The sequence below is a fragment of the Rhipicephalus sanguineus genome, chromosome 8, assembly GCF_013339695.2.
Source record: "Rhipicephalus sanguineus isolate Rsan-2018 chromosome 8, BIME_Rsan_1.4, whole genome shotgun sequence".
Lineage (NCBI taxonomy): Eukaryota > Metazoa > Arthropoda > Arachnida > Ixodida > Ixodidae > Rhipicephalus > Rhipicephalus sanguineus.
In genome coordinates, this window is record NC_051183.1 from 152,694,393 (window position 1) to 152,714,329 (window position 19,937).

The following is a 19,937-nucleotide window of genomic DNA, read 5'->3' on the forward strand; positions in this document are numbered from 1 at the left end:
TTTTGCACTCGGCAAACAAGCGTCGCGAATCTCAACAACCTAATCCATCCGAAGCAAATCCGAAGCCTGTACTTCCCATCATTCCCATGGTGGTTGAAGCGCCGCTCAAGGAGCCCGCGTAGACACTAGCGCCAGATTCCCCTCTTGGTATTATTGTAAGAAACTCTATGGACTAGCCCAACAGCGTGTGCTTCTGGGCGTTCCTTGCTTGCTAGATACTCCTTGGCAGACGTCTCTTTGAGATCCCGTACTAATAGTTCGTTGACATGCTTATCAAAGGCGGTGAACAAATATGCGTAAAACAACTCGTCCTGGCCCGGTGCCCCTGTCGGTGCGATTGTCAGGTCTACGACGCTTCGGAGGCTGCTAAGAGTCTCTGGATTCAGCCAGGGCATTATATTCTAAGAGAACTTGACCCCGTTTAACACTCAGGCGCTCTCTCGAGAGAGGCTGTGCTTGCCCGGATCCTTGAGGAGTTATCAGGCGTTACCTGTGGCATGATTGGGCTTAGCGCGGTTAGAAGAACGGCTGAGGCTTAAAAGGCGTTCACTAATGGTATGCTGTTTGCTGCAGAGGTCTTAAGTAGTGTTATAAACATTAAATAGTTAAGCTTTATTTATTCATGGTGTTTTACCCGTTCAAACAATGTTTTGATTATGAGGACTGGCATAGCGGCGGTATAAGGATCAATTTAAACCTCAGGGGATTCGTTAACGTGGAAGTAAATCGAGTATCTTTGCGCCGCACCACCTTCAAAATACATGTCGCCCCCGTCGCTGGGAATCGAACCCGCGCCCTCGTGCTCAGCACCGCAACACCTCAGCCGTAAACTCCACCGCCGTTGGTACACGTGAAATAGCCTTAGTTCAACAAGATTCCTCCATTACCGTCACATCAGATATAGATCAGATCATATATGGCTGATGCATTGGTGTTCGACAAATAAGTTCGTCTTTCAGAGTTTTTTTTTAGTATTTGTTTTACTCTACTAGGAAGTTGCAACGCCACCATTGTTGTTGAAAAATATCCTTTTAGGATTAGCGAGTAATAAAATTTTAGCATAGGACTCTAAGTGCACCGTCGCAAAATGCGGTCCACGTGTGATGTGTACCGCATATCGCCGCAACAGGTCATTGATTCTCTGTGGCACTCCGAACAAGCACGGAGTGCTGCCAAAAGCCAAGCATAACTGCAGGACTTGTTCTTGGGCTAGTTGGTGCTTGCTAATAGTTGGCGCTTGCTTTGCGCTACACCATGATTATTACCAACCACAACTGTGCCATTTGCTCCAGCGTTACAGCGACGCGCGCCAGGCACACGACCTGTTTGCGTCTGCCACGCGCGCGCACCTCGCTGGCCATCTCAGCCTGGCATCTCGCCACATTTTCCTCCATGTCACGCCAATGACTCCTTTATAAACTAGGCGTTGCATCTCGCACGCCCTTTCCCGAGAGACTGCTTACGAAGGAAAAAAAGGCCAGAAAGAAGTAAGAAATAACGTAGAGTGTCGAGATAGAGGGGGATGGAGAAATAAAAAGAAAACTGTGCAAGGCGAGAGAGAGGAGTCCCATAACTGCATGACCAGGTGCAACCCGGATTGCCATTCGATGGGCGATCACACCGCGCGCTGGTCGGTCCGTGACATTGAAGGCCTGAGTGCGAGAGCAGATAAACTAGGGCTTCCTGGCAGCTACCTCGCTGTTTGTTGTACGTGGAACGCAGGATTCGTGTGCTTCTATTGCGTTTTCTTCGAGTTGTTTTTCCTGAAAGCAGTACGAGTAAGAGCACATTAGCTTCTGTATTTGGCACTTGAAGCTCTTCAGCGATGCTGTACTGATATAAACCTAAAGCACTGCATTACGCTTCGTCGTGCGTTTCCACACAAAGCGCCAACAGCTTACAAGGTGAATGCATCCAGAGTATGCGGAGCAAAGCAAGTTGTAAAGCTGATCATGTTTGACAGTTTACTTTCTGACAGCTGTGTTTTTAGTGCGTGGAACGACGCATAGGTGTTCGACTCTCGTGTTTTACGAGCAGCGCGTTATATAGTACAGGCAACATTTTAGATCAACACAGAGAACCATGTCATTCATTCAATAAGCCATGTGTTAGCCGCCCTGTGCCCTACAAGAAAAGCTTGCCAATAGCAAAACGCTCGCTCAATTGTGATTATTGAAAAAGTAAGCATAAAAATGAAGGAGGGTGCTATAGACGTCTCATATTATTGAGCATCTGTTGTCGCATATATACTAGAGCGAAGAACAAGATAAAAATAACATGGTTGATCCCTCCGTCATAGGGATCAGAATAACACCAAAGAAAAGCGTGTCCTTACAGAAGTAACTGAATGTTTACTGTACATTGATATAAGAGAGTTTGCACAATGTGCATTGATGTCTGGCAGCTACGGCACCGTTTAACGTGTGTGCCGTCTCACATTGGACGCAGAACTTGGTCGCCATCCCGCGGCATGTTAAAATGTGATTGAACACGACGGCCGGACTAGACGGAAACGCAAAGCGCGTCGTGCCGCCCCGGTCATAGAGTTTCTTAAAATTAACTAGAGGGGACTATGGCGCTGTAATCGTTCAGCCACCATGGGAATGATGGGTAGTGCACGGATTTGTCCTAGTCTTCGTACTTGTGGGCTTCGAACGCACTTGTGGCTTTGTTTATTGCTATGTTTTGGTTTTCCTTCGGATAAAAGAATGTATCGTTGAGAACTTTGTGACCAGATTTGAATCGGTGAGCCTAAAGAAGTTAAAGTGGTGAAGTGAAACTGCTAACTTTTGCTGAACTTTGTCTTGCGACAAGGAAGGAGACAGAGAGAAAGGAAAGGCAGGGATGTTAACCAGTCTAGAAGGACCGGTATGCTACCCTACACGACAAAGCGGATGCAGGTGACGCGGAGCCAAACGGAGCCGAAAGAACAAAGTTTAGACAAATCCGAGTACTACCCACCATTCCCATGCTGGCTAAAGCGCCATGCGTTGCAGCTCCCATAGACACTATGCGCCAGAGTTTCCTCTAGTAAGTATTGTATGAAACTATATGGCCCCGGTAGCCCGGCCGCGATTTTTCTCGGCGCGAGCGCGTGAGCGGGGAACGCGGTGTTACAGCCAGGGGAGGCAGGCGCGCGTCGCAGAGCTATTTTTGGTTTGGATTAGCGTGATGCTGTGAGCGAGGCCGAAGCTTTTACGACGCTTGGGCTAAGGTGGCCACCTCGCGGTGGGTTAAGGCATTGACAAAATCGAACTTCTATTGAAAACGCGCCGAATGGGACGGACGTGTAACGCGTTGCAGGTGCTAATCACGGAGGCCACAGTAATGACGAATTACTTTACTTTACCGCTCCCAGAGGGCAACACCACCCCGCCGACCGGGAGAGTGCCACTCCGATTTATTGTGAATAAAGTTTATTCCTTCTCCTCCTCCTGGTAGATATAAAAGGCGCGTTTATAATGCCTTTAGAGTCTGTGACCGTGGCGCAGTGGATAGCGTGCCCGGCATCTGTTGTTGCGGACCGAGCGGTCGCGGGTTCGATGCCCGTTGACGGAACTCTCTTTCTTTTCCACATGATCGTGTAAACTTTTTCGACGTCAGTTCCGTGACGGAATACGTCACTGAAGTCTTGGTGGACCCCGGCATAAAACACTTTTGTGTTAAAAAGGCAAATTTAGGACCAGGCAGAGCGCTTGACTTCAACTTGCAAATTTTATGCGCCGAGCATGCTCTCACGCCACGGCATGCACAAAGAAATGCGCGGGCAGATGCTCGAACGAATGCATCGCAAATGGTAAACCGAATGCTGAAACAAGTTACAAGAAAAAGATAATGTAATACAACATGTAATTACGAGTAGTTGGCTACAAGGTTCGTTTTAAGGTGCAACACTTCTGTTTTTGTGAGTGCCAAAATTGGTGCACTTGCGCATTCCTCAATAGTCCATAAAATCTAAATCGCCACAACAATATATCTGTCTGTCAAACTATTTGAGCGAGTGTGTGCTATCGGAGCACGGGGAGGTATTTCATCTTCTACTTTGGTCAGCCAAGTGGCAAGCTGTGGTTCGACCTGCGGCTGACAGCGACGCGGTGCTAAGACAGCCAGTCGCGTATGCCTGTTTGACCATTGTGGCATATTCAACGCGGCCGCGGAATGTTGTAGACCGCACGCATCAGTGCAGTTGAGGAAATGGGTGGCATGCTTTGCTGCGCAGGCTTATTTTTCTCACGGCGTTCCTTATACACACAAAAAAAAAACTGTTCACCAGGATGGCCGTTGGGTAGATTTGAAAAGGAGGTAAAAGTAGCCAATGTAGCCATGCATTTAATTTTGTCGCCAAATTTGTAGCCAAATAGAAGAGAAGTGGGATTCTGAACAAAGTTTTTATGTAGGCAAATCTGGTTGAAGATGAACAGTCCTGCTTCATTTTGTTGCGCATCTCTGCTTTTGTTAGGTTCACAACAGAACACGCGATGTGCATCAGAATTAGAATGTGGCGCGCAGAGTCAACATATATGATGAGCAGAGTTCTAGCCACGCATTTGCCACGCATTTGCCAACATGTGCGCAACTTCGTCACTACGTCTTTTCAGGCGCGCCGCGATTTGCGCTGGGGTGCCTCGATGCTCGCCAGCCTGCTGGCCCGGGTGAGGATATGCACGCGCATCACGACAGGAAAGCCAGCGAACAGTTCATCTACAAATAACAAAAAAGAACCTCTACTAAATGTGCCAAAGTAGAAGTTCAAAATAGCCAAAGAGTAACCATGGCGCCAACCTGAACTTATTACACCGGACGGGTTCGTTAATTAGCCAATTTGGCGCAAAGCAGCCGACAACGGCAACGGTGCTGTCCAGCCGTGGGTGCGGCCCGCCGATGACGCCTCCTAAGGGGGGAGTGAGCGTCGTCTCCGCATCAAAATAAGGTTCTTTGCCTGCCTGCCTGCCGGCAGTCTCTTGGTGGTGTTTTTTCTTTTTTTTTAACAAGAATGTGTTTTATGCTGCGGTCCACGAAGACTTTCATGACATATTTCCGTCACAGAAATACGTCAGCAAAATGAACGCCATCAGATTGCAAAGAAAAAAAAGTTTAAGAAAATGTTCCGTTGACAGAAGTCGAACCCACGACCTCGTATTCCGCGACGATGGCTCGCGTGCGTTTAGCTCAGTGAGCTACCGCCAAACTTATCAAGGAGACTACATGGACGCGCCTTTTATCTTTCACAGTATCCTCTCACGGTGCTCTTGGATGGATGGATGGATGGATGGATAGATGGATGGATGGATGGATGGATGGATGGATGGATGGATGGATGGATGGATAGATTATATGAGCGCCCCCTTTATGACTGCGCGGTTACATCAGTGCCACCAGGCTCTAACAAAAAAAACTTCTTTGCCTCCGCAATTACCTCCGGCAACACGCCGTTACTACGACCGTCCCAATAGTCGCGTTTCTAATAGAAGTGTAATTTCGTAAACGCTTTAACACACCGCGAGGTGGCGGCTTTAGCCCAAGCCTCGTAAAGTCCCTGAAAAAAAATTGGCAGATCTCACGTACCATGGGAATCGATGTTATGCGAAGCATGCGCGGGATGGTGACTGGCGCAATTTTTCATGTTGAGCGGAACGTTACGGAATGACGCTAGTGAAATATGGAAGTGGTAATCGCACACTCATATGTTGAAGAGTCGGATATCTATTATATAACCAGTTGTTTACAGTTACGCAGCGATGGCAACAGCAACATGGGTGCTACCAACTCCAGAAGCGGTAAGCTGATATGTAGTGCTTATATTCATCAATACTGGATAGCGCGAATCCGAACAGGACAAAGAAGGAACACAGACGCACAGGACAGGCCTAACTCGCAACTAAGCTTCATTCAGGAAAGTTTCCCTAGATATATACACAGCCGAATGGCACTCGCAGGAGCACTGCACGTACGTTAGTCACAGTTACAGTTGTAATGCTTATACTTGTCCGTTGTGGCGGAGAGCGCACGCACGTTTCACGAACCCTTGTGTATGTATAGAAGGGGTTCTTGACAATTCTCGAACAAGGTCATCATCACAGTGGTCAGTGAGCACCAGTAGCTGGACCGGACATGTTAATCGGATCCGTTCGTGATCGCGGCTACGAACGGTCTAAGTGTAGTGAAGTGAAGTGCGAGGTATAGTACAGCTGGTGAAAATCCTGGATGTATTTTACGATGAAATGATCTATGATGCCTCCTGTCGTGGATGTGGCAGCAAGGTCTTTTGACGCCCTCTCCACATCCAATCCGTCTTTCACGCAGTATAAGGACCAGGCATTTTTGGGTCTTGTTAAATCAATGTTGAAGGCACCGGTAATGATGAGAGGCCTGGTTCTCTCAGCAAAATTATTGTAGGAAGCATTGACGCCGGTTTTTGCGTAATCCACGTGGTTCACGTTGCGGACCACCTGGACGAGTGTATGGTAGCTGAGCGTCTTCCAGGGGTGTTCTGTCTTCAGTTTCCTGACTTTCCTTGCGGCCGCCGCGCTGGTGTAGCGGTTAAGGTGCTCGGCTGCTGACCCGAAGGTCGCGGGTTCGATCCCAGCCGCGGCGGTGGCATTTCGATAGAGCCAAAATGCTAGATGCCTGTGTTCTGTGCGATCTCGGTACACGTTAAAGAATACCCAAAGGTCAAAATTTCCGGAGCCATTCGCTACGGCGTCTCTCATATCATATCGTCGTTTTTAGACAGAAAACGCCAACAATTAATAATATTGTCACTTTCCTTGCGTGTCAATGTGTGTGTTCGCGGTTACTGTGTTGGTTGAGACTCTCTATCACCAGTGGCACATACCCGCATAACATTAACTCTGGTTTACGGGTATGTGCCACACGTGACTGAGAGAAAGGGTTTCATGACGTACGCGACAGGTATTTTGCGTTATTAATGTCGTGACCAGTGAATCGTGTTTGTCATACACTGATCCCCTGCTAGGCCAACTTTGGTATATTAGAAGTTATGGAGACGACCAGGAGAGCGCCCAGACGTAGGCGGCTAGATAGATAGATAGATACGCAGATAGATAGATACGTAGATAGAAACGGCCAAAGTGGATGGGGTTCGCTAAGAAATGCTTCGCATTTAATAACTTTAAAGCCTCGCTTATAGCATCCGTTTATATCGAGAAATACCTCTCCGACGCTCGCCTCGTTCCCCGCTCGCCCTGCGACAATTAACGGCCAGGCTAGATGGAAGACACGACGCTCGTCGCGTTTCTCTTCGCGTTTCACGACGCTTTTAAGGAGTGCGTATCGAGTATCAGTGTTTAATATGTGATTTTTGATACCATCTTTGCGCGGGATTCACCATATGCGGTGTCCAGGTATTGGAGGCGAGGAGTTTACGGAGTCGCCTTGTATCGGACGCGCCTCGATTGCGTGCTGGGTAGGATACCAACGGCGCGCTCCCGATAGGTTTTGCTGTTGGCGCTCTATAAAAACACCTCCCGGAAGCTCTTCAGGACTTTTTTGCAAGTACCTTCGAAACAAAATATGTTCTGTACAGTCAAAATAATAATCTTCGACGTACAGAAAGCACAAGATGGCTTACAGTCGTCTCTTTGCAGCAAACGGAGCGCCTGTTTCACGCGGTCACCGCAATGGAGACCCCTGAACCGGCTTCTTGCGTGAAAGTAGTCAGTCGCGCAGTGCAAACTATGTGAACTATCTTGTTTGAGGAGACTGCTTTATAACCAAATGGAACATAACCGAAAGAAGCCTCAAGCCAGCGATCGCACGAGTTCGCGGCGAACGACGGTGCTTCTGCATGCATGAGCATCTGAATGTAATTTCGTATGGTTTCACTTTCGCTAAGAGCGCGTTATGGCACCGTGCTCTGAGCTTTAGACCGCGAAATATACAGAATTTGTGAGTACTCAAACAACTACTGTTGCGCGGACGCTATCAGAGCAGTTCAAAAACAATTTCGTTACTACGACGACTTCGATGCGTTTATCGCAACTTGTGATGTGCCGCTTCCCGACGATTCAATGTTGCGGTTTTGCTTTTGTCTAAATTCGAGTACGTTTCAATGTCATTTGGCAAGTTGCCTCGCACTGTATATTGATCGGTCTTCTCAGCGACCGATTGCCGCTGCTTCTGTTTCTTAACTGCAGTGCATCCGTTCGTTCGGTGCTCACACAAAGCGTCAGCAAATGCGATAGCTTCTTTAATATTGCCACCTGTAGTAGTGGGTTATACGCAAAGGCAGAGGCACAGGCCACGAAAGGAAGAAGTGCGCGCGCTGTCCCTTTTGGCGAACAAGCTCAACCGACGCGTCTGGCAAGAGCCCTGTTACTCTACGTTAAATAAACCCTGCCTGGACCTCTGAAGCGACGTGACAAGTGGTGGAGGTGCTGGGTAGCCCTCACGAATGTTGCAGACCCCTCCTGGAAGTCGCACCACAAGCCCAGTGCCAGTCAACACTCCCGTGCATCGGGCCAGCCGCAGGATCAGGGGATTGCCTCCCGAAGCCGAAGCGGACGTTACGGTGCGTACCACTTCGAGCGGTATGACCAGCACTTCCGTTCAAACCACCCCAAGCGGTACGGAAAGCACGATGGTGAATCGCTACACACTTGAGAGCCCACAAGTTCCGACGCCATTCCATGGCACCGTGCTCGAAGACGTCGAAGACTGGTTGGTCGACTTCGAGCGCGTGGCTGCCTTGAACGAATGGGACGACGCAGCGAAACTACGACGTGTGTACTTCTACTTGGAGGACGGAGCACGTACGTGGTACCAGAACCGCGAGGAACAGCTGACGTCGTGGCGCGAATTCTGCCGTCGGCTGCTGGACATTTACACCAGTGCTGATCGCCACGAGCGAGCGGAACGAGCGATACAGGCCCGCATCCAGATGCCCAACGAAACTGTGACGACCTATGTCGAAGATATGACGCGCCTGTTCAGACGAGCTGATCCAAGAATGGCGGAGGAGAAGAAGTTGCGGCATCTGATGCGAGGAGTCAAGGAGCAGCTTTTCGCTGGTCTTGTACGGAGCCCTCCGAAGACGGTCGCCGAGTTCTTATCCGAGGCCGTCACAATGGAAAAGATGCTTCAGCATCGGTCCAGCCTGTACGAGCGGCAAGTCAACAGTACGTCCGATGCTCAGGTTTTCACGGCTATCGGGAGCAACACCGAGTATCTGCGAGAACTCATTCGCTCTGTAGTACGCGAGGAGCTGCAAAAGGCTGCCGCACCACCCCTACCTACGGTGAGCTCCATTGCAAGCATCATAAAGGACGAGTTACACCAGGCCCTCCGGGATCCTGTGACTCTCGATAACACCACGGCAGTGCCGACTGAATACCGCCGTGCGACCTACGCGGAAGCCTTGAAGCGCCCTGCTTCCTCTCCCCCGCTATTCGTACATGCACCTCCCATGGTTTCCCTCCAGTCGGCGCAGCAGCTACAGTACTGCGAAGATACACGTACATCGCCACCTTTCGTTTACGCCGGTCCTGTCGCACATCGTTCGGAACAACCAGTACATTACATCGACGATAGACGCCCGTCCCCTCGGAAATCCGATGTTTGGCGCACTCCAGATCACCGGCCTCTGTGCTTCCACTGCGGTGAAGCAGATCATTTGTACCGCCAGTGCCCATACCGGCGCCTCGGACTGCGGGGCTTTTCTGCATATTCGCCGCCTCCCCGGTATGGCCAGCGACCCCGGGACATTGAGGACTACCTGGCTCAGCAGCGCGTGCCACCGCCTGCCGGGCGGCAGTCGCGCTCACCGTCGCCGAGGCGATTTTCATCTCCGCCCCAGCGATATGCTGGCGCTCGGTCCCCCAGTCCCCGCCGGGAAAACTAACTAAAGCGACCTTTGGAGGCGAGGTCGCTGGCAGTCGACGTGCTGAAGACCTCCGATCGACGCAAACAAGAAAGGGTGCAGATACGATTCAACGGGATGGCCGGCGTTCTCTCGATATACCGGTGCTGATTGACGGTTATGCGGTTAATGCTTTAGTGGATACCGGGGCTGACTATTCGATATTAAGCGGGAAAATGGCCACACTTTTGAAGAAGGTAATCACGCCCTGGCATGGCTCGCAGATCCGAACGGCTGGTGGCCACGTCGTCACTCCGCTGGGAACCTGCACGAGTAGAGTTCGGATTTGCGGTTCTACCTTCGTAGCAAGTTGCCTTGTGCTACGTGAATGTTCCCGCGACGTCATTCTTGGTGTTGACTTCCTGCAGGAGTATGGGGCTGTTATTGATCTCCAAGAGTGTCGTATCACTTTCTCAGTCGACCGAGCAATCGACGGGCAGGACGATCAACGGCGTGCCGACGTTCTTCGCGTTTCTGCCGACAGTGTAACGCTCCCGCCACGAGCCAGTGTCATAGTCGACGTCACATGCTGTGGATTACGAAATGGTGAAGCGCTCGCAGAAAGTAACCTCGAACACCTGCTGACAAAAGGTGTTTGTGCGGCTCGGAGTATCATATGGCTTCGTAATGGCCGATCTCAACTGCTTGTTACGAATTTCAGTAACGAACATCGACACCTTTTGCGCGGCACTTCGTTAGCGTTTGCAGACGAAATAGCAAACGTTCGGAACTGCTTCACATCTGAGGCAGTCGAGCCCGCAGATACGTCACTGGCCAATATCGATATAAACTCTGACCTGTCGTCCGATAATCAGACAGCACTGCGGAGGCTCTTGCTTGAATTCCAGTCATGCTTCGCCAGTTCTTCTAAGGTGCGCCAGACTTCCATCACTCGGCACAGGATAATTACTTACGACGACGCACGCCCGATACACCAGCAACCTTACCGCGTGTCAACAAAAGAACGCGAAGCGATTCGAACGCAAGTCCGAGAAATGCTTGACGACGGCATCATCGAACCTTCCAACAGTGCGTGGTCATCTCCGGTCGTCCTAGTCAAAAAGAAAGACGGAACGCTACGTTTTTGCGTCGACTACCGGAAGTTGAACAACGTGACTAAAAAAGACGTGTACCCGCTGCCACGTATCGACGACTCATTAGATAGGCTACGGCGTGCCCAGTATTTTTCCTCCCTGGATTTAAAAAGCGGGTATTGGCAGATCGAGGTAGACGAGAGGGACCGCGAGAAAACGGCATTTGTGACCCCCGACGGCCTCTATGAATTTCGAGTACTACCTTTCGGTTTGTGTTCAGCACCGGCAACTTTCCAGCGAATGATGGACACTGTACTTTCTGGACTGAAGTGGCAGACTTGTCTCGTGTACCTCGATGATGTAGTCGTCTTTTCTGAAACGTTCGAGCAACATCTCCACCGCCTGCGTAGTGTCCTAGAGGCTATTCGATCGGCAGATCTCACACTCAAACCAGAAAAGTGTCACTTTGGTTATGAAGAGCTCAAGTTCCTCGGCCATGTAGTGAGCGCCAGAGGAGTCCGACCCGATCCTGACAAGCTTACCGCTGTAGCAACATTTCCGGCTCCTACCGACAAGAAGGCTGTCCGGCGCTTCCTGGGCTTGTGCGCCTATTATCGACGGTTTATTGAAGGCTTTTCCAAGATAGCGGAACCCTTGACTCGCCTTACAAGAGATGACACGCCATTTGTTTGGGATAACGAGCAACAGGCTGCTTTTGCCGAACTACGACAGCGCATGCAGTTAGCACCCGTTCTTGCACATTTTGACGATGATGCTGACACCGAGGTGCATACTGACGCCAGCAACATCGGCCTCGGCGCAGTGCTCGTCCAGCATCAACACGGAGAGGAGAGAGTAATAGCCTATGCCAGCCGCTCCCTGTCCCGTGCCGAGGCGAATTACTCGACCACAGAGAAAGAATGCCTCGCAGTCGTATGGGCGATCACCAAGTTTCGCCCTTACCTCTATGGTCGTCCATTCAAAGTGGTGACAGACCACCATGCCCTGTGCTGGTTGGCAAACATTCGTGATCCCTCAGGACGACTGGCCCGGTGGAGCTTGCGCCTACAGGAATTTGATGTAACCATCGTCTATAAGTCTGGCCGGAAGCACGAAGACGCTGATACACTGTCGCGTGCACCCATTCATCTCGTCAACCAAGAAGCAGAGGACGATGACGGTTTCCTGGGCGCCCTTAGCTCATCGGACTTGAGCAGACGGCAGCGAGACGATGAAGAAATTCGACCGGTCATCGATTATTTAGAGGGTCGTAGCGCAGTTATACCACGCCATCTATCCCGCGTGTTGACATCATTCTGCCTCCGAGACAATGTCCTGTACAAGAAAAACACTCGTTCTACGAGCCGCGCGTACCTCCTCGTGGTTCCAAGGGACATGCGGGACGACGTCCTCTTCGCTTGTCATGACGAGCCCACATCTGGCCACCTAGGCTACTCACGAACCTTCGCTAGAGTAGGCGAGACTTACTATTGGCCCGGACTTTCGGCAAGCGTCAAGCAGTACGTCCAAGGCTGTCGTGAATGCCAGCGCCGGAAGACATCATCCCGTAAGCCGGCTGGACTACTACAACCAATTGACCCTCCTCATAAGCCATTTGACCAAGTTGGCATGGACCTTCTCGGCCCTTTCCTCTGTCTACCGACGGCAACAAATGGGTGATTGTCGCAACTGACTATCTGACACGGTATGCCGAGACGGAGGCGGTCCCACGAGCCACGGCTTCCGAGGTAGCACAGTTCTTCATGTGCCACGTCGTACTGCGTCACGGTGCTCCCTCTGCAGTCATAACCGATAGAGGCACAGCGTTCACTGCGCAGCTCATGGATGAAGTTTTTCGATTAAGCAACACTAAACATCGAAAGACGACTGCCTACCATCCGCAGAGCAACGGACTTACCGAGCGGTTAAATAAGACCGTCACAGACATGATCTCCATGTATATCGACGTCAAACACAAAACATGGGATCGGATTTTACCTTACGTGACGTTCGCTTATAACACCGCCGTGCAAGAGACAACGCGATTCACACCATTTCGCCTTCTCTACGGCCGCGAGGTTCAGACGATGTTGGACGCTATGCTTCCTTGTCAAGACGCTGATCAGTTAACAACTGACGCCGAAGAATTTGCAGAGCGTGCAGAGGAAGCTCGCCAGCTCGCGCGACTACACATCGGTCTGCAGCAACAGGCAGATGCACGACGCTACAACGTCCGCCACAGAGACGTATCCTACAGTCCAGGAGACAAAGTTTGGGTGTGGACCCCTGTTCGTCGCCGTGGCCTCTCCGAAAAGTTGCTGAGCAGATACTTCGGTCCGTATAAGGTGTTACGCCGCGTGAGCGACGTAAACTACGAAGTGGTTCCGGACACTGCGTCGTCAACTGGAACACAACGAAGACAACCGAGCTCCGACATAGTTCATGTCGTGCGCATGAAGCCTTATTTTGCGCGTTCATAATTTTTCTACCGTTCATTTTTTTTGTTTCCTTTATTTGTGCCACTAGCATCGCCTCACCGTTCATTGACTGCGCGCGTAACATTTCACCATTGTCCATTCGCGTTGTGTAAGCTGCTTTGTTTTTTTTTCTCTTACAACTACCTTGCAGCATCGAGCCGATGCTCTTTTTCGCGGAGGAGGGAATAATGCCACCTGTAGTAGTGGGTTATACGCAAAGGCAGAGGCACAGGCCACGAAAGGAAGAAGTGCGCGCGCTGTCCCTTTTGGCGAACAAGCTCAACCGACGCGTCTGGCAAGAGCCCTGTTACTCTACGTTAAATAAACCCTGCCTGGACCTCTGAAGCGACGTGACAATATGCTCCTTAATTATCGTTCTCAAATTACATTCCAGTGAACTTGCCGGTCTCTGCCATCAGCAAGTTCATAGTTAAAGCTTCACCACTTCGAGAGTGCTGATCGATGGAGACGCGGTCTACGAGGCAAAGCATGTTGTAGCATGCAACGCCAAAGAAAAGAAAGAAATTACAGTAACGTTCGCCGGACTTGTTCTGCAAACGTGGGCTGTGAACAAATACCCACATGACCTTGAAATAGCGGTGAAAGAGAGAGAAATTATTGCAGCAACCTGCAGCTGCAACGCAGGGTAACAACAACAGCGTGTAAAGAATAAAATGCAAAATTGTAATATGCGGCATGATTTGACGAGTACACCATCAAACATTTGGCAGCATTGTCGTGTCTAACGTGAACAGCGCGGCATCTTTCCCACATAAATAAATGAGGCTCCAAGAAAATACATGGGGTTGGAGAGACCCAACTTGAGTTTGCGAGTGGCAAAAATAAATTTGGGCTTTCTAGCACGTAGTGTTTGCGTCAGGAGAACGCAAGCCTGACTGAAAGAGCGTTATTGCCAACAAAAATGCAGCACACATCAGCCGCAGCATTTGACTCGCTCGCTATGTACATCCACCAGAAAACGTCGTGTAGCTTATGAAGGCAACAGCCTTAGACGCCTCATCAAACGGGAACGACGCGGGTCGTCGGCGGCGTCGACACGAGTGATGCAAAAAATCATCAAGTGATGACGTCGCCATATGACGTCACAGATCTCCAAAATTTGTGACGTAATTATGACGTCACCATCATGTCACATGATGACGTATTCACACGACATGGTCGCTTTGCACTGCCTCCGTGATCGGTGGGCCGATCACGCAGACAGTGCAAAACCACGTTAAGTGCAAAAACCTTTTGAAGTGGGCCGGGCCAGAATCAATACATCGACTGACAAGAAGACGGCAGATATCGCCTTCCAGTCATATTAGCCAAGTACATAAGGGATCGCGTGAGCTTTGAATCCAACGTACCTAAACAATGACTTACGTATCTTCAGCCGATTTTGTGGATGCTGAGCACGGGGCTGACGACGAAGAGGTCACACGGGAAGGCTTTCAGATGGTATCGCACCTGGTTAAAGGTAGCGCCTTTGCCATCCTGCGGGAGCTAAGCACCATTAGCCGGCGGGAAGCACGCGCGAGCGATCGTCTCAGTGCGCCCTTCTGCTACTCGCCGAACAACGCAGCCCCGACGCAGTAGCGAAAGTCTTCGTCGCGAAAGTGGTTGTTGCACACACGACTCGTAGCCGATGGCTACTTGCCGGTTCTCAGCTTCACAACACATGCTTCACGAAGTTTTCTGTCCCACGGGTACCGGCGCAGGCCGACACCGGCCTCCGTCGCGAAAGTCCGTAACTGCGGCACCGAGCTGTAGATCAGCAAGTTCATCGCCTTCGGAGGCAGCACTCATATTACAATGGGTTCAATTGTGCTCAAAATGCGAGAAAACATCCGCATTTGAACAGACCACGGCGCAAGTGGGACTTGCAACTCGTTTTCAAAGCACGCGGCCGCGCTCCACGAGCAGCTGACGCGGCCGCTGAGACCACGTTATCCTGCCAAGCACATCACGCCGACGGTAGTGCCGGCGTTTCCAGTGGTGGGCCACATGCCCATTATCTTGACAACTTCAGCTACCGCAATGGTTAAATCATGATCATGGGCGTTAGTTGTCGGTATGGAAATGGGCCACCAGGCGTCAACCTACGTGCGTCCACATCTAGCGGTGCTATATCTGCCAAACAACAATACAATAGACATTTTACGAGCTCTCATATACCAATACGCTATAAACAATCAACTACTTCTGTGACGACGCGCTTCACTTTCATGTTGTACGACAATTCTTATGACGGATGGATCAGCTATAATTTCTTCGTTGAGCTTTTCGCGAAGGCATATTTGTTACGGTAATCACATCAGCACCGGTATCCACGCCTGCTACGTAAATTACTTCCCTTATTAAGCGACGGGAATTATACAAGAAAAAAAAAACGCCAGGCCTGCGCTGAACCCGCAGCACAGTCACAGCGAAAGCTGGAAGAGCGGCGTTTCTAGAGCCCGTTAAGCTCTCTTGAGGCTACAATACAAGAGCACTAGAAAGGTACCCACTACGCCATAAATCACAATTTTGTGAAGTTGGGAAGCGCCTACTAAGCCATTATTCGTCATTCTGCGGAGAAGCGAGGCACCAGCTACACGTATGTAAGGCATTATGTGCACTTTGTTGACGCGACGACTGATGACGATGAAGAATTATGGCTCAGCCCTTTGTAATGGGTTGGAATCTTTAAACGGCCCACCAGTTATGTAATTTGCATTGGGTGACGCCCGGTCGCTATTTCCCTCTCCCGTCATGCTGTATAACATACGTTGACGTGGGAGAGAGACGGGGGGAGGGGGCGAAGAACTTTGCTGAGACCCCGAGGAAATGGATCATGTGCTTATGGGCTTCCTTGGCAACCAATACAAGTGCACTTGCGAGGAACCCACTATGCTATAAATCATTGTAATTTTACTGAGACCCCGAGGAAGTGGATCATGCGCTTATGGGCTTCCTTGGCAACCAATACAAGTGCACTTGCGAGGAATCCACTACGCTATAAATCATTGTAATTTTTGAGAAGTAGGGCAGCAGGTATGTGCCATTTTTCGTCATTCTACGGAGAACGTTGGTACCTGCTAAATGCATGTAAGGCATTAAGCGCACTTTGTTGATGCTGTGCCTGATGACGATGAAGAATTATGGCTGAGACCTTTGTAATGGGTTGGAAGCATTCAACAACCTACTCGTTGCGCAATTCGCATTGTGTGACGCCTGGTTACGGAATTCGCGTTGTGCGACGCTTGGTGCTTATTTTACTCTTCTACCACGCTATATTGCATATGCTAATGTGGTTCCTTCCCGACATGAAGCCTGTATAGGACTTTTTGCAAAGCAGTTTCAAGCACCGACATGGCTCAGAGGTTGAATACTGGGCTCCCACGCAGAGGGCCCAAATTCGAACCTCGTTCCATCCTGGAATTTTTTTCTTATTTCGTTTTTTTTTCTTATTTCGAGCGATACTGGTTACGTAGTGGCTGGTTACGATACTGGTTACGTAGTTACGAAATGGCTGCGTAGCGACGGCGGCGAGACAGAAAGCCCCGAGTGCGTACAACGAGAGAATACTAGGGAACGGGAAAGGTAACGGCGGCTGCGAGAAGACCCTGAAGCGATGAAAGGCCTACGCCAACGACGACGTGCCCGTAGATTTATGAGAGGTGCGAACGCTTAGTTTCAGCGCGAGGTTCTGTCTCTGGAATTTGGACACCCGTGTCGTGTCTGTGGTTTAAATAGAACCTATTTGCGCTGAGAATCAATGTAAAAACAACCTAGCATCACGTAGCTAAAGCCCATAGCAACGACTTAGAAGCAACCTAGACAACCTGCATCACCTAGCTAAGGCCTAGAAACAACCTAGAAGCAACCAGATTAGTCTTCAGAATCGCCCAGTTTCGCTGTTTCAAGCCTTGCGCGGCTCAGTGCAAGCTTCGTCAATTTTTTTTTATTTTCTAGTAGCTGAGATGGAAGTGAAACGAATCTGCAAACAGCCATCCTTTAAGCAGAGACACGACGGAACAAAATAAAAAAAAAAAGCGGCAGCTGTAATTTTTTCCGCTGAACGGCCATCATACAATCCGAAGAAAGTTAGGCAAAGGTTGAGTGTTAAAGTCCTATTTTCAACTCCCATGAAAATGTCCAAGCTATGCGTGTTAACAGAATCATATCCCTGTATGTTGGCCCGATGCACTAGTGAGCAGTAAAAGATTTCTTGAGTGCCGAGTTACAGGATTCGGTTCTACCGTGGAAAAATGTATATTGAGCAACCGGCAGTTACCTCAGTGAATGCTTTAGACAACATTATCACAACGTCAAAAACAGAAGCAACGGGCATCTCGCGACGCACTGCAAAAAGTTCACCTAAAATTTCATAGCTGTGCTGTTACAGAGAAGATTCGCGATAAATCGGCGAGGCTTATTGGCAAGCCAAAGTCGATATGTGATGGTTTTGAAAGTTTTGCATTATAGCCTCCTTAACGTTGAACGAAAAAGAAGCCAATTATTTTGGATGTGAACCCAGTGCAGTACACAGATGAAGTGTCACGTGTTTGAATGTACATAAGTGACGACCGAATAAAAAAAAACACGATGTTTAAAGTTACCCTGCGTGCGCCTTGTCCTCAGCTTTCTGCATCGCATTTTAAGCGCACTCCCACATTCATCATGAATGGCTATACAGCGATTCATGACAAAAAGAGGTTAAAAAACGCTGAAGGGTAATGCAGTAAGACGAGTACTTTACAAAATCGCCAGAGCGGCCCATGTTACAAGAAGTACGCACGTGAAGGTTCTAACAAACGCAAACAAATGTACTCTTCTTTCTCCAAGTTTTGTGAGCTCAGAAAAGGTGGCATGCCTGTTAGATGCCTCCACAGCCTGTAAGTCATCCAGCGTTAGTGCCTTGCAACTGTGACGGTGCTTTGTAAACAATAGAAGCATTAAGGTGAACCTCCCCTCCCTTCCCGTTTTTTTCATGAGCACACTTCGGCAAACACGGCGGCCATTAATAATACATGTTTCGGTTGGCTAGCAGCGCGGCTCATTGAGAGCGCCGGTGCGTAAAGCGAACACCAAAGGCGTGATGTTCGTCGCCATGGGCGCTCTTTTGCGCGCATTCCCCCGGCAAGCGAAGCGACACCCCTGAGCAAACAACGTGTGAGTTATGTCGCAAACTTGGTAATTTCTGGCGGCGAGCACCTTTGGGTCGTCTAATGACTGGCTACGGGTATCGCTGTCGACAGGGCGCGTCGGTCGAACCCTGTGCGTGGCGCCATCTCACGTTAACGGGCGAATAATTACCGGCTCTCTCGTGTGTTCCACTGACGTAGTTCTGCTGAGTACAGAAAAAAGCGCCGTGCACACTTGTCCTCGCTAGACAAAGTGCGCAACTTGACTTTGCCTCTTGTGCTTCACATAATGTAATTGAAACACGGTCTCGTTAGCTGTGCAAATCTACAACAAAGGGGAGGCTACAACGGCCTAATTGCTGGTCGTTGTATAGCTTCCTCGGTGCGAATAAAATCAACAAGCGCTCGGGGCGCCGAGACGATTTTTCATGGCTGAGGCATGTTCATTCCCCCTTTGGAGCACTCAGAGATAACGCACGTCCTTTCGAGCGCCTAAACCGAACATCGATTATATGCGCACCGTTGGTATGCAGCCATCCGTGTTTCACAGTAATGGTGTTGAAGGCAATGTACGCTTGATTACTTCTCTCGACGTACGTGAATGACCTTCTGCTTGCCAACCAGAGAAGATGTGGGCGGTTTCTCAATGACCAGACTGTATAAAAGAGGAATGAAAAGCTCCAGCCGATGAATGCAACAACAACAACAGCAACAAAAACGCCAGGCCTGCGCGGATAGCGCAGCACAGTCGCAGGGAAAGCTCGAAGAGCGGCATTTCTAGAGCCCGTTATAAACTCTCTTGTGGCTATTAATACAAATACACTAGCAACGTACCCACTACGCCACAAATCATATTATTAGTGAAGTTGGGAAGCACCCACCACGACATTATTCGTCATTCTCGGAGAAGCGAGGTACCATCTGTAAGGCATTATGTGCACTTTGTTGATGCGACAGTTGATGACGATGAAGAATTATGGCTGAGCCCTTTGTAATGGGTTGGAAGCTTTTAAATACCCACTAGTTACGTAATTCGCTTTGTGTGACGCCCGGTCGGTATTGAACTTTCCCACCACGTTTTATAACATACGTTAACGAGAGAAAGATTGAGAGAGGGGGAATTAACTTTATTGAGAGCTTGAGAAAATGGATCATGGGAGCCTTATGGGTTTCCTTGGCAACCAATAGAAGTGCACTGCGAGGAACCCACTACGCTATAAATCATAAATTTTGTGAAGAAGGGAAGCAGCCACTGTGCAATTTTTCGTCATTCTGCGGAGAACCGTGGTACCCGCTAAATACCTGTAAGACATTATTTTCACTTTGTTGATGCCGTCGCCGATGACGATGAAGAATTAACGGCAGATCCCTTTGTGATAGGTTGGAAGCATTCAACAACGCTCTAGTTGCGCAATTCGCG